General features: G+C 43.8%; 1 protein-coding gene across 4 annotated transcripts in view; it reads left to right on the forward strand.

The window, feature by feature from the left end:
* prmt8b (protein arginine methyltransferase 8b) overlaps positions 1-15,063 on the forward strand; it is a 200,324-nt gene that overhangs the window by 133,279 nt on the left and 51,982 nt on the right. Inside the window, exon 1 of one of the 4 annotated variants that reach the window (XM_068050238.1) lies at positions 9,443-9,520. The exons of the other annotated variants lie outside the window; for them this stretch is intronic. The gene's annotated coding sequence lies outside the window, so the exon portion shown is untranslated. Of the gene's footprint in view, positions 1-9,442; positions 9,521-15,063 lie in introns of those variants that run through there. 4 annotated transcript variants of the gene reach the window in all.

A 15,063-nucleotide genomic window follows, 5' to 3' on the forward strand; every position in this document is an offset into this window, starting at 1 on the left:
GTCGTGAATCAGCCCAATCCTTCCTCTGAATACCCTTTTACTCCTTATGTGTTTATATAAGACTTTTAGATTCCCTTTTATGTTAGCTGCTAATCTTTTCTCATACTCTTTTCGTTGCCCTCTTATTTCCTTTTTCATTTCTCCTCTGCACTTTTTATATTCAGCTTGATTCTCTACTGTATTATGAATCTTACATTTGTCATAAGCTTCCTTTATAAAATGTTTCATTTTAATCTCGATGTCTTTAGTCATCTAAGGAGCTCTAACTTTGGATGCCCTTCCTTTCTCCCTCATAGGAATGTGTTTGTTTTGTACCCAAACTATCTCCTCTTTGAAGGCCTCCCATTGACTGTAGTGGTTCAAGACGGCAGCTCCCCACCAGCTTCTCAAGGGCAATTAGGGATGGGTAATAAATGCCAGTCTTGCCAAAGATGCCAACATCCCATGAAAGAATAAAAAAATGCTCATTTACTGCTATACCTGCCAAGCTTTTATTCCAATCCACAGCCTCTTTCAACTCATTTAAATTAGAACTCCGCCAGTTGAGTATTTTCACATATGACTGTTCCTTATCCTTTTCCATAACTACGCTAAACCTAATGATATTGTGGTTGTTGTTTCCCAAATGCTCTCCCACTTCAACATGCACCACTTGCCCCACTTCTTTCCCCCGAATCAGATTCAGCACTACTTCCTTCTTCATTGGGCTGGAAACATACTGATCAAAAAGTACTCTTTTGCACATTTCAAGAATTTCTCCTAGTTTTTGTCCTTAACACAATTATTTTCCAAGTCTATATTCGGAAAATTGAAATCCCCCATTATCACCATCCTCTAGTTCTTGCATCTTGCTTTAATTTGCCTGCAAACTTGCTTCTCTATCTCCTTCCCACTATTTGGTGACCTACAATATACCCCCAGTAGTGTAATAGCTCCTCTATCCCTTAATTCTAACCAAATAGATTCTGTTTTTGATCCCTTCACATACATTATTCCTCTTCAGTGCTATAATAGTTTCTTTGATCAATGCTCGTAGCCCTTTTTTCTCTTCCCTATCTTTCCTGAATACCTTGTAGCCAGGAACATTTACGTCCCATTTTATCACTATTCTGTAGTTCTTGCACCATTCTGAAACTTGCCTGCAAATTTCCTCCTCTATCTCAACAAACAAAGAACAAAGAACAACACAGCACAGGAACAGGCCATTCGGCCCTCCAAGCCTGCGCCACTCTTGATGCCTGCCTAAACTAAAACCTTCTGCACTTCCGGGGACCGTATCCCTCTATTCCCATCCTATTCATGCATTTGTCAAGATGCCTCTTAAACGTCACTATCGTACCTGCTTACACCACCTCCCCCTTGCAGCAAGTTCCTGGCACTCACCACCCTCTGTGTAAAGAATTTGCCTCGCACATCCCCTCTAACCTTTGCCCCTCACACCTTAAACCTATGTCCCCTAGTAACTGACTCTTCCACCCTGGGAAAAAGCTTCTGACTATCCACTTTGTCCATGCCGCTCATAACTTTGTAAACCTCTATCATGTCGCCCCTCCACCTCTGTTGTTCCAGTGAAAACAATCCGAGTTTATCCAACCTCTCCTCATAGCTAATGCCCTCCAGACCAGGCAACATCCTGGTAAACCTCTTCTGTACCCTCTCCAAAGCCTCCACGTCCTTCTGGTAGTGTGGCGACCAGAATTGCACGCAATATTCTAAGTGTGGCCTAACTAAGGTTCTGTACAGCTGCAGCATGACTTGCCAATTTTTATACTCTATGCCCCGACCGATGAAGGCAAGTATGCCGTATGCCATCTTGACTACCTTATCCACCTGCGTTGCCACTTTCAGTGACCTGTGGACCTGTACGCCCAGATCTCTCTGCCTGTCAATACTCCTAAGGGTTCTGCCATTTACTGTATAATTCCCACCTGTATTAGATCTTCCAAAATGCATTACCTCACATTTGTCCGGATTAAACTCCATCTGCCATTTCTCCGCCCAAGTCTCCAACCGATCTATATCCTGCTGTATCCTCTGACAATCCTCATCACTATCCGCAACTCCACCAACCTTTGTGTCGTCCTCAAACTTACTAATCAGACCAGCTACATTTTCCTCCAAATCATTTATATATGCTACAAACAGCAAAGGTCCCAGCACTGATCCCTGCGGAACACCACTAGTCACATCCCTCCATTCAGAAAAGCACCCTTCCACTGCTACCCTCTGTCTTCTATGACAGTTCTATATCCATCTTGCCAGCTCACCTCCGATCCCGTGTGACTTCACCTTTTGTACCATGAGGGACCTTGTCAAAGGCTTTACTGAAGTCCATATAGACAACATCCACTGCCCTTCCTTCATCAATCATCTTCGTCACTTCCTCAAAAAACTCAATCAAGTTAGTGAGACACGACCTGCCCTTTACAAAACCATGCTGCCTCTCTCTAATAAGTTCATTTGTTTCCAAATGGGAGTAAATCCTGTCCCCAAGAATCCTCTCTAATAATTTCTCTACCACTGATGTAAGGCTCATCGGCCCATAATTTCCTGGATTATCCTTGCTACCCTTCTTAAACAAAGGAACAACATTGGCTATTCTCCAGTCCTCTGGGACCTCACCTGTAGCCAATGAGGATACAAAGATTTCTGTCAAGGCCCCAGTCAAGGCTCCTTCTTATTTGGTGGCCCAAACGTCACCCCAAATTTACTTTGTGATATTCTAACCCAGTGCATAAGCAGCCCAGTTTGAATATGTCAACATTCTAACCATGGTCAATTCTAAAATCTGTGAGGAGATTTGTGATGGTGCAAAAAAAAAATCCCATTACCAGATGTGAGAATATTTTTGTTCTCTCTAATACTAAGAAGTCAAGAATTTCTAAATGTGTAATTAGATGATATTATGGAAGAGACGGGACCTTGGTGACCTGAATCATTTTGATAACTTCATTTACATATTGCACTTCAATAAAAAGTGATTTTCAAACCATATGTGCAACTAGAAAAGGATATATTTAGTTAATATAGTGATTAATAGCAATTACAGCTATTTGGTTAGGGACTTCTAAGAAAATATATGGATAGAAGATAAATGCCTTAATTAATACACAAGACACCTATTTTTTGTTACCCCCATATCATTACATTTCACAAAATGAAAATGCTAATATATTGTGGCATTAATTAGAGATGAGCAACTATAATCCCATTGGATTTTGTTAATGCATAAATTAGTTGTAGGTCGTTGTATGGCGTTGGAAGGATGAATGAGAACGGGCAGAGACTGCTTGAGTTGTGTACCTATCATAACCTCTGCATCACCAACTCGTTCTTTCACACTAAACCCTGTCACCAGGTTTCATGGAGGCACCCAAGATCACGTCGTTGGCACCAGCTAGACCTCATTGTCACAAGGCGAGCCGCCTTAAACAGTGTTCAAATCACACGCAGCTTCCACAGTGCGGACTGCGACACCGACCACTCCCTGGTGTGCAGCAAGGTTAGACTCAGACCAAAGAAGTTGCATCATTCCAAGCAGAAGGGCCACCCGCGCATCAACACAAGCAGAATTTCTCACCCACAGCTGTTACAAAAATTTCTAAATTCACTTGTAACAGCCCTTCAAAACACTCCCACAGGGGATGCTGAGACCAAGTGGGCCCACATCAGAGACGCCATCTATGAGTCAGCTTTGACCACCTACGGCAAAAGTGCGAAGAGAAATGCAGACTGGTTTCAATCTCATAATGAAGAGCTGGAACCTGTCATAGCCGCTAAGCGCATTGCACTTTTGAACTACAAGAAAGCCCCCAGCGATTTAACATCCGCAGCACTTAAAGCAGCCAGAAGTACTGCACAAAGAACAGCTAGGCGTTGCGCAAACGACTACTGGCAACACCTATGCAGTCATATTCAGCTGGCCTCAGACACCGGAAACATCAGAGGAATGTATGATGGCATGAAGAGAGCTCTTGGGCCAACCATCAAGAAGATCACCCCCCTCAAATCTAAATCGGGGGACATAATCACTGACCAACGCAAACAGATGGACCGCTGGGTTGAGCACTACCTAGAACTGTACTCCAGGGAGAATGCTGTCACTGAGACTGCCCTCAATGCAGCCCAGCCTCTACCAGTCATGGATGAGCTGGACATACAGCCAACCAAATCGGAACTCAGTGATGCCATTGATTCCCTAGCCAGCGGAAAAGCCCCTGGGAAGGACAGCATTACCCCTGAAATAATCAAGAGTGCCAAGCCTGCTATACTCTCAGCACTACATGAACTGCTATGCCTGTGCTGGGACGAGGGAGCAGTACCCCAGGACATGCGCGATGCCAACATCATCACCCTCTATAAAAACAAAGGTGACCGCGGTGACTGCAACAACTACCGTGGAATCTCCCTGCTCAGCATAGTGGGGAAAGTCTTTGCTCGAGTCGCTCTGAACAGGCTCCAGAAGCTGGCCGAGCGCGTCTACCCTGAGGCACAGTGTGGCTTTCGTGCAGAGAGATCGACTATTGACATGCTGTTCTCCCTTCGTCAGATACAGGAGAAATGCCGTGAACAACAGATGCCCCTCTACATTGCTTTCATTGATCTCACCAAAGCCTTTGACCTCGTCAGCAGACGTGGTCTCTTCAGACTACTAGAAAAGATCGGATGTCCACCAAAGCTACTAAGTATCATCACCTCATTCCATGACAATATGAAAGGCACAATTCAACATGGTGGCTCCTCATCAGAGCCCTTTCCTATCCTGAGTGGTGTGAAACAGGGCTGTGTTCTCGCACCCACACTTTTTGGGATTTTCTTCTCCCTGCTGCTTTCACATGCGTTCAAATCCTCTGAAGAAGGAATTTTCCTCCACACAAGATCAGGGGGCAGGTTGTTCAACCTTGCCCGTCTAAGAGCGAAGTCCAAAGTACGGAAAGTCCTCATCAGAGAACTCCTCTTTGCTGACGATGCTGCTTTAACATCTCACACTGAAGAATGCCTGCAGAGTCTCATTGACAGGTTTGCGTCTGCCTGCAATGAATTTGGCCTAACCATCAGCCTCAAGAAAACGAACATCATGGGGCAGGATGTCAGAAATGCTCCATCCATCAATATTGGCGACCACGCTCTGGAAGTGGTTCAAGAGTTCACCTACCTAGGCTCAACTATCACCAGTAACCTGTCTCTAGATGCAGAAATCAACAAGCGCATGGGTAAGGCTTCCACTGCTATGTTCAGACTGGCCAAGAGAGTGTGGGAAAATGGCGCACTGACACGGAACACAAAAGTCCGAGTGTATCAGGCCTGTGTCCTCAGTACCTTGCTCTACGGCAGCGAGGCCTGGACACCGTATGCCAGCCAAGAGCGACGTCTCAATTCATTCCATCTTCGCTGCCTTCGGAGAATACTTGGCATCAGGTGGCAGGACTATATCTCCAACACAGAAGTCCTTGAAGCGGCCAACATCCCCAGCTTATACACACTACTGAGTCAGCGGCGCTTGAGATGGCTTGGCCATGTGAGCCGCATGGAAGATGGCAGGATCCCCAAAGACACATTGTACAGCGAGCTCGCCACTGGTATCAGACCCACCGGCCGTCCATGTCTCCGTTATAAAGACGTCTGCAAACGCGACATGAAATCGTGTGACATTGATCACAAGTCGTGGGAGTCAGTTGCCAGCATTCGCCAGAGCTGGCGGGCAGCCATAAAGACAGGGCTAAATTGTGGCGAGTCGAAGAGACTTAGTAGTTGGCAGGAAAAAAGACAGAGGCGCAAGGGGAGAGCCAACTGTGCAACAGCCCCAACAAACAAATTTCTCTGCAGCACCTGTGGAAGAGCCTGTCACTCCAGAATTGGCCTTTATAGCCACTCCAGGCGCTGCTTCACAAACCACTGACCACCTCCAGGCGCGTATCCATTGTCTCTCGAGATAAGGAGGCCCAAAAGAAAGAAAGAATTAGAGATGAGCAACTATAATCCCATTGGATTTTGTTAATGCATAAATTAGTTGTAGGTCAGAAGATCGGGAAAATTTTAGAAACCAGCAAAGGATGACTAAAAAATAATAAAGAGGGAGAAAATAGATTACTAGCGTAAATTAGCAAGGAATATAAAAACATAGTAAGTCCTTCTACAAATATATAAAAAGCAAGAGAGTAGTTAAAGTAAATGTTGGCCCCTTAGAGGATGAGACTGGGGAATTAATAATGGGAAACAAGAAAATGGGAGAGACTTTGAACAAATATTTTGTATCTGTCTTCATAGGTGAAGACACTAAAAGCATCCCAATAATAGTAGAAAATCAGTGGGCAAAAGGGAGGAAGGAACTTAAAACCATCACTACCACTAGAGAAAAGGTACGAGGAAAACGAATGGGACTAAAGGCTACACGTCCTCTAGACCTAATAGCCTGCATCCTAGGGTATTAAAAGAAGTGGCTGCAGAGATAATGCATGCATTGGTTGTAATTTTCCGAAATTGTCTAGATTCTGGAAAAGTCCCAGCGGATTGAAAAACGGCAAATGCGACACCCCTATTCAAGAAAGAAGGGAGACAGAAAGCAAGAAACTATAGGTCAGTTAGCCTTTAATCTGGCATTGGGAAAATGCTGGAATCCATTATTAAGGAAGTAGTAGCAGGATATTTAGAAAATCATAATACAATCAAGCAGAGTCAACATGGTTTTATAAAACGGAAATTGTGTTTGACAAATTTATTAGAGGTCTTTGAGGATGTAACAAGTAGGGTGGATAAAAAGGAACCAGTAGATGTAGTGTATTTGGATTTCTAAAAGGCGTTCAATAAGGTGCCACATAAAAGGTTATTGCACAAGTTAAGAACTCATGGTGTTGGGGTGATTTATTAGCACGGATAGAGGATTGACTAACAGGAAACAGAGCATCAGAATAAATGGGTCTTTTCCCGGTTGGCAAACTGTAACTGGTGAGATGCTACGGGGACCAGTGCTGGGGCCCCAACTATTTACAATCTATATTAATGACTTGGATGAAGGGACTGAATTTATTGTAACCAATTTGCTTTTGATACAAAGATAGGTGGGAAAGCAAGTTGAGAAGAGGATACAGAGTCTGCAAAGGGATATAAATAGGGTAAGTGAGAAGGCAAAAATTTGGCTGATGGAGTATAATGCAGGAAAATGTGAGGTTATTCACTTTGGTAGGAAGAAGAGAAAAGCAAAATAATATTTAAATGAAGAGAGACTACAGAATACTGCAGTACAGAGGGATCTGGGTGTCTTCATACATGAAACACAAACAGTTAGCATGTAGGTACAGCAAATAATTAGGAAGGCAAATGGAATGTTGACCTCTATGGATAGGGCATGGAGTATAAAAGTACTGATGTCTTGCTACAACTGTAAAGGTGATGATGAGATCATACCTCGAGTACTGCGGACAGTTTTGATTTCCGTATTTAAGAAGGGATATACTTGAGTTAGAGGCAGCTCAGAGCAGGTTCACTAGGTTGATTCCTGGGATGAAGGGCCTGTCTTTTGAGGAAAGGTTGAGCATGTTGGGCCTATGCCTATTTCCAGAAGTCATCTGATAAGGTGCCACTTCAAAGGTTATTGTAGAAAATAAAAGCTCATGGTGTAGGGGTAACATATTGGCATGGATAGAAGATTGGCTAGATAACAGGAAACAGAGAGTAGGCATAAATGGGTCATTTTCTGGTTGGCAAGATGTAACGAGTGATGTGCCACAGGGATCTGTGCTGGGGCCTCGGACATAAGGGGGCTACAAAGGGATACAGATAGGTTAAGTGAGTGGGCAAAGACCTGGCAAATGGAGTATAATGTGGGAAAGTGTGAAATTGTCCACTTTGGCAGGAAGAATAACAAAGAAGCATATTATCTAAATGGTGAGAGATTGCAGAGCTCTGAGATGCAGAGGGATCTGGGTGTCCTAGTGCATGAATTGCAAAAGGTTAGTATGCAGGTACAGTACGTAATTAGGAAAACTAATAGAATGTTATCGTTTATCGTGAGAGGAGTCGAATACAAAAGTAGGAAGGTTATGCTTCAGCTATACAGTGCATTGGTGAGACCACATCTGGAGTACTGTGTACAGTGTTGGTCTCCTTATTTAAGGAAGGATGTAACTGCGTTGGAGGCAGTACAGAGAAGGTTTACTAGACTAATACCTGGAATGGGCAGGCTGTCTTACGAGGAAAGATTGGACAGGCTAGGCTTGTATCCGCTGGAACCTAGAAGAGTAAGAGGCGACGTGATTGAAACGTATAAGATCCTGAGGGGTCTTGACAGGGTGAATGTGGAAAGGATGTTTCCCCTTGTGGGAGAATCTAGAACTAGGAGTCACTGTTTAAAAATAAGGGATCACCTATTGAAGAGAGATGAGGAGAATTTTTTTTCTCTCAGAGGGTTATGAGTCTTTGGAATTCTCTTCCTCAAAAGGCGGTGGAAGCAGAGTCTTTGAATATTTTTAAGGCAGAGGTAGATAGATTCTTGATAAGCAAGGGGGTTAAAGGTTATTGGGGGTAGGTGGAAATGTGAAGTAACCAGTTCAGCCATGAACTTATTGAACAGCAGAGCAGGCTTGAGGGGCCCAGTGGCCTATCCCTGCTCCTAATTTGTATGTTTGTATACTCACAGGAGTTTAGAAGAATGAGAGGTGATCTTATTGAAACATGTGAGATTCTGAGGGGGCTTGACAGGGTAGATGTTGAGAGGATGTTTCCCCTCATGGGAGAATCTAGAACTGGGAGCACAGTTTCAGAATAAGGGGTTGCCCATTTAAGATGGAAATGAGAAAGAATTTCTTCTCTCAGAGGGCCATGAAGCTTTGGAATTCTCTACCCCAGAGAGTTGCGGAATCTGAGTCATTGAATATATTCAAGGCTTAATGAGACAGATTCATGAACTAGAAAAGAGTCAAGGGTTTTGGGGAACAGGCAGGAAAGTGGAGTTGAGGCCAAGATCAGATCAACCATGATCGTATTGAATCGCGGAGCAGTCTCAAGGGGCTGAATGGCCTACTCCTTCTCGTTCTTATGTTCTTAAATCAACATTAATATAATTCTCCATTATTTATGGGTAATACTGGATGGTTAATCAATGCAATGCATAAGACAGAAAACGTACCAAACTGATAAGCTTAAAATTGGCAAACACTTAGAAAGCTTACACTACTGTAAGTACCCACTTAAAAGGGAGAACCCAATCTGTATCTAATTTAAAATCTTGAACCTAGCGAGCATCTGTAATGTAATACCTGAACGTACTACACTTCAGGGTAACTAACTGCAAGGCATTCAACATCAATACGGCGAAAAGATGATTTATTTGTTCAATTAATATCTGATTGACAAAACATGAAGAAATCAAAAGCAGTTTGATTCATTTGGTATTTAGCAATGAGGAACGATTAAGGAACAGAAACATGAACAATCAAATTGCTTATATAAAAACAAGAAATGCTGGAAATACTCAGCAGGTCTGGCAACATCTGTGGAGAGAGAAGCAGAGTTAACGTTTCAGGTCAGTGACCCTTCTTCAGAACTGATCAAATCAAAATCAAATTGCTTATTGTTTTTTAAATCTACCAATCTGAATTGGCAAGCAGCAGGAACTGACCAATCAAATAACCAACATGAAGTTGTGAAATTGGTTTGAATTTTTCAACTGCCCTTAAAATGTACGTGTAAAAGTAAAATGTAAAAATAAACAATTCAGAATACAAATGATAAGTTTTACTCGTATGGTTGCCTGCATGATGTTGTAAATCATCGGGAAAACCTTTCTTGCAGAGTCTAATGCTGGATTTGGAGCCTCTGGCTGGGGATTATTGGCCCTAATGTGCGTGCACACCAGGGTGTGGAGTGGTTCAAGAAGGCAGCTTACCATCACCTTCTCAAAGGCAATTAGAGATGGGCAATAAAATTTAGACTTGCCAGCGACACTCACATTGCATGAATGAATAAAAAAAGGCCTGCCACAGTCCCACATGCATCTATAATATTTTTAATTATTGTGTCATTTTCTTTTGTTAGGTGCTTTTTTTTTCTAGCACACACCCTCACATTTTCTGCACACGATTCGCATTTACATGTCTTTCCTGCTGGCTCTGCCTCTGTTTGACTGATTATTGCCCTTTTTTGCATTGCAACATATATTTATTAAAAGATTCTGCTGTCCCTGACGTGACTTGAATCGTTTAAGGCTGAATTTTCCTGGCTCCGGGGTAGTGGGCTAAGAGGTGGTGGTGAGGCCAGAAAAATAGCGGGGAGCCGCATTGGGATGGCTCCCTGAAGCATTCCCATCACTGGGGAAGTTTCATGGCGGCAGGCCAGCATGCAGATTGGCTGCCTGCTCAATTGAGGTGATTTTTCGTGCTCACTGGCATGTTGCCAGTGGCGGGGCAGCCCCCCCCCCTCCCCCACCCCACTCACCTCACCGCCTGCTGCGTGCCGAGGCCGCTAGCTTAATGGAGGCAGCTTCCCTGCAGCAGGCCAGGGGCTCCATCCCCCAAACAGGGGGGTCACTGACATCGAAAGACACCTTCGCAATCCCAATGATCCAAGTGGAGGGGTTTCCTACCGCCTTCCCCCCTCTCAAATTATTATTTATTTTTTTGGCTTTTTTTATTCCTTCATGGGATGTGGGTGTCATTGGCAAGGTCAGCATTTGTTGCCCATCCCTAATTGCCCTTGAACTGAGTGGCTTGCTAGGCCTTTTCACAGGGCAGTTAAGAGTCAACCAAATTACTGTGGGTCTGGAATCACATGTAGGCCAGACCAGGTAACGAGGGCAGATTTCCTTCCCTAAAGGGCATTAGTGAACCAGATGGGTTTTTACAACAATCAATGATAATTTCATGGCACTATTACTGAGTCTAGCTTTTAATTCCAGATTTTTATTAATTAATTGAATTTAAATTCCACCAGTTGCCATGGTGGGAGTTGAACCCACGTGCCCAGGGGATTACCCCAGGCCTCTGGATTACAAGTCCACAACACCACCTACAAAGGCCTCTTCATGTTGAGACACCCATATGTTCTCCAAGATGCCTCAACAGCACTCACCTCTCGCAGTGGGGCTGCCGAGGCTCCAGAGCTGCCTTCCCTCTGACTGGGTCAGCAGCATCGGAGGTCTGCCCACTGTCTCTTAGGAGTTCCTGATTGTAGGCAGTTGCCTGGGCAGATACCTGACATACAGACAAAGTCCCTACCCTTTTAAAACATTCTTTAACTTGCTGTGTTTTTGCAGGCCAAGGTGGATCGGTATCGGCTGATAATCAAACTGCAGTTCTGAAGTTCCACTTCCAAAGTTTTCTTTGATTATTTCAGCTGCACGAGTTTATTTTTGTATTGCAGTTACTACAAATGTGAGAAGATTTGCTTAAAATGGATCATACCTGAGAGATCTGATTTATGGGGTGGGGGGAGTGGGTGAAAGAGAAAATTTCATAAAAGAGGAAATTGTTTGTATTCCCAACAAAAAAACTTCAGAAATATTTGATTAAATGTCTGGATGATTAAGTTACTAGCTGCATTTAGTTATTAAGTGATTGACTTTATTTAATAATAGTTTGCAGAAGCCATACATTGAATACATTTTGCAAATTAATGACTTGGTCAGTGGGAGATGGTGGCGTAGTGGTAATGTCACTAACTTAGCAACTCAGAAACCCAAGCTACTGCCCTGGGGCCATAAGTTCAAATCCCACCATGGCAGATAGTGGAATTTAAATTCAATTAATTAATAAAAATCTGGAATTGAAAGCTAGTCTTAGTAATGGTGTCACAAAGCTATTATTGATTGTTGTTAAAAACCCACCCAGTTCACTAATGCCCTTTAGGGAAGGAAATCTGCTACCCTTACCTGGTCTGGCCTAGATATGTGCCCAGACCCACAGAAATGTGGTTGACTCTTAACTTGCCTCTGAAATAACCTAGCAAGCCACTCAGTTGTCAAGGGCAGTTAGGGATGAGCAACAAATGCTGGCCTTGCCAGTGACACGCACATCCCATGAAAAAAATTTTAAAAAATTAATACTGCAGTTATTGTCTGAAATGATAACTTTATCTGTATTGTTATGAACATTTTGTCTGTGAGGAGTACGATTTTAACTATGTAGATTATATGAATTCCCATCCATTCCAATAAATGTCACCAAATGTCATCCAGACAGCTGATCAGTTAACAGTGCCACAGGAGACCTATTGGTATAAATAAGCTTAATGTCCAGTGGACTCCCAAAGATTCCACACAGCCCAATACAATGGTCACCATTGACAAGAAACTTAACTGGACCAGTCATATAAATACTGTGGCTACAACAGCAGGTCAGTGGCTGGGAATTCTGCAGCAAGTAACTCACCCCCTGACACTACAAACCCTCCCACCATCTACAGGGCACAAATCAGGAGTGTGATGGAACACTCTCAAGAAGCTCAACAGCATCCAGGACAAAGCAACCCACTTGATTGGCACCCCATACTTCAGTTTAAATATTCAGTCCCTCCACCAGTGGCGCACCCTGGCTGCAGCGTGTACCATCTACAAGATGCACAACTGTCATAGTAGCCTTAATCAAATATGGTAACGAGGCTTCTTAATATTCCTGCTGTGCTCTGGATGCCTACCGAGCAGCCTGATCCAAGATGGCGGACGGCAACATTCCGATGTGGAATCAGAATGCGTAAGCCCTTAGGCCCATTTTATACCTGGAATCCAATTTCTGGGTGCCAGAATCAATTGGAAGCTCCTTAATTAGCACTGACAGCTGGTAGTGAATTCCTGGCTCCTCAAAAAAAATCAGCATGGGATGTGAGCAGCACTGGCAAGCCAACCTTTATTACCCATTCCTAATTGCCCTTGAGAAGGTGGGGGTGAGCCACCGTCTTGAACTGCTGCAGTCGACATAGTGTAGGTACACCCACAGTGCTGTTAGGGAGGGAGTTCCAGGATTTTGATGAAGTGATGATGAAGGAATGGCCAATATATTTCCAGGTCAGGATGGTGTGTGACTTAGAGGGGAACTTGCAGGTGATGGTGTTCCCATGCGCCTACTTCCCTTCTTCTAGGTGGAAGACATTGCGGATTTTTTTCATTCTTTCATGGGATGTGCACGTCGTTGGCTAGGTCAGCCTTTGTTACCCATCCCTAATTGCCCTTGAGAAGGTGGTGGTGAGCTGCCATCTTGAACTGCTGCAGTGCAACTGGTGTAGATACACCAACAGTGCCGTTAGGAAGGGAGTTCTAGGCTTTTGACCCAGTAACAGTGAAGGAACAGCGATATAGTTCCAAGTCAGGATGGTGTGTGGCTTGGAGAGTTCTTCTAGGTGGTAGAGGTCGCAGGTTTGGAAGGTGTTGTCGAAGAAGCCTTGGCGAGTTACTGCAGTGCATCTTGTACTCATCCAGGCCAATGGAGAGTATTCCATCACACTCCTGACTTGTGCCTCGTAGATGGTGGAAAGACTTTGGGGTGTCAGGAGGTGAGTTTTTCACCACAGAATACCCAGCTTCTGACCTGTTCTTGTAGTCACAGTATTTATGTGGCTGGTCCAGTTACATTTCTCGTTAATGTTAATCCCCCAGGTTGTTGATGGTGGGGAATTCAGCGATGGTAATGCCATTAAATGTCAAGGGGAGGTGGTTAGACACTCTCTTGCTGGAGATGGTCATTGCCTGGCACTTGTGTGGCACAAATGTTACTTGCAACTTATCAGCCCAAGCCTGACTGTTGTCCAGTTCTTACTGCATGTGGACACGGACTGCTTCAGTATCTGAGGAGTTGTGAATGGAACTGAACACTGAACATCAGTGAACCTCCCCACTTCTGATCTTATGATAGAGGGAAGGTCATTAATAAAGCAGCTGAAGATGGTTGGGCCGAGGACACTACCCTGAGGAACTCCTGCAGCAATGTCTTGGGTCTGAGATGATTGACCTCCAACAACCACAGCCATCTTTCTATGTGGTAGGCATGACTCCAACAAGTAGAAAGTTTCTCATTCCCATTGGCTTCAATTTTACTAACTTTTTAAAAATACACTTTCAAATTCTGTCCTTAGAATGAAATTGAAACACCTTTTACATATATTCTTCAAAAGATTTTCTCATTTAGGGTTGAGATATGAAACCTGTAGATCAGTACATCTATTCATTTTACTCACCCAGAGTCAGTATCAAGAACTTCCAGGCCAGGTATAATACAGGCAGATACAGAGTAAAGCTCCCTCTGCTGTACCCCAACAATGTGCTTTAACCCCACCTCCAACGAGGCCACACAAGTGTGAACTTTACAGTTCTCACACCCGCAATCCAGCTGCCTCTTTAAGTTAAATTGTCAGCTTGTGCCAAACTGTCTGAAATTTTGACCTGCGACCTCTGAGATTGCCCAACCTGTTCCACAGCCAGCAGAGGGCGGATCCAACCCATTCACTTGGGCTGGATATGAGGCCTTTGCCAGGATGTTCCCTCGTTACATCATCCAGTATTCACACCTCTGACTGATCCTGCAGTGTGACTTGTGTAATTAATTTGTTCAGATATAGCTTTTTACTCTGCTGCCTTACTCCAATGCAATCTGATTAGGTAAAGTGTTTAATTGCTGCTAATTACACAGTTTGTAGCAGAATTGAAGTTAACCTTTACGGTATATTCATGTCATTATAGAATCACAGGAGAGAAAATTAATTTACAATAGATGCACTCTCGGGATGATCTTTAACCACCATTCCCACCCCAGCCTCCCCACCCACACCATTTTAATTTACCTGAATTCAGGCACAGTGAGGTCACCCTCTCCAGAGGAGCAGGGGCCTAATTTCAATGGCGAAGTTGCATCCTGATGATGTCATTGGTACTTAGAGCCATTATCATGAACTTGATTAAGACACACACCTTCCCAAACCTTCCAGCATTAGGATACTGGCCACAGGAGGCCCTTTCTTCTTGAAAATAAGTTAAAGGTTCCTGCGTTGCTTTCAGCTCCACTGGGTTACCATCAGGAGCTTTCCCTGCCTCGGGCTTTGGCATGGTCCCGATTGTAGATTTTCCGATTTCCCCCTCCCCAG

The sequence above is a fragment of the Heterodontus francisci genome, chromosome 18 (genome assembly GCF_036365525.1).
Source record: "Heterodontus francisci isolate sHetFra1 chromosome 18, sHetFra1.hap1, whole genome shotgun sequence".
Lineage (NCBI taxonomy): Eukaryota > Metazoa > Chordata > Chondrichthyes > Heterodontiformes > Heterodontidae > Heterodontus > Heterodontus francisci.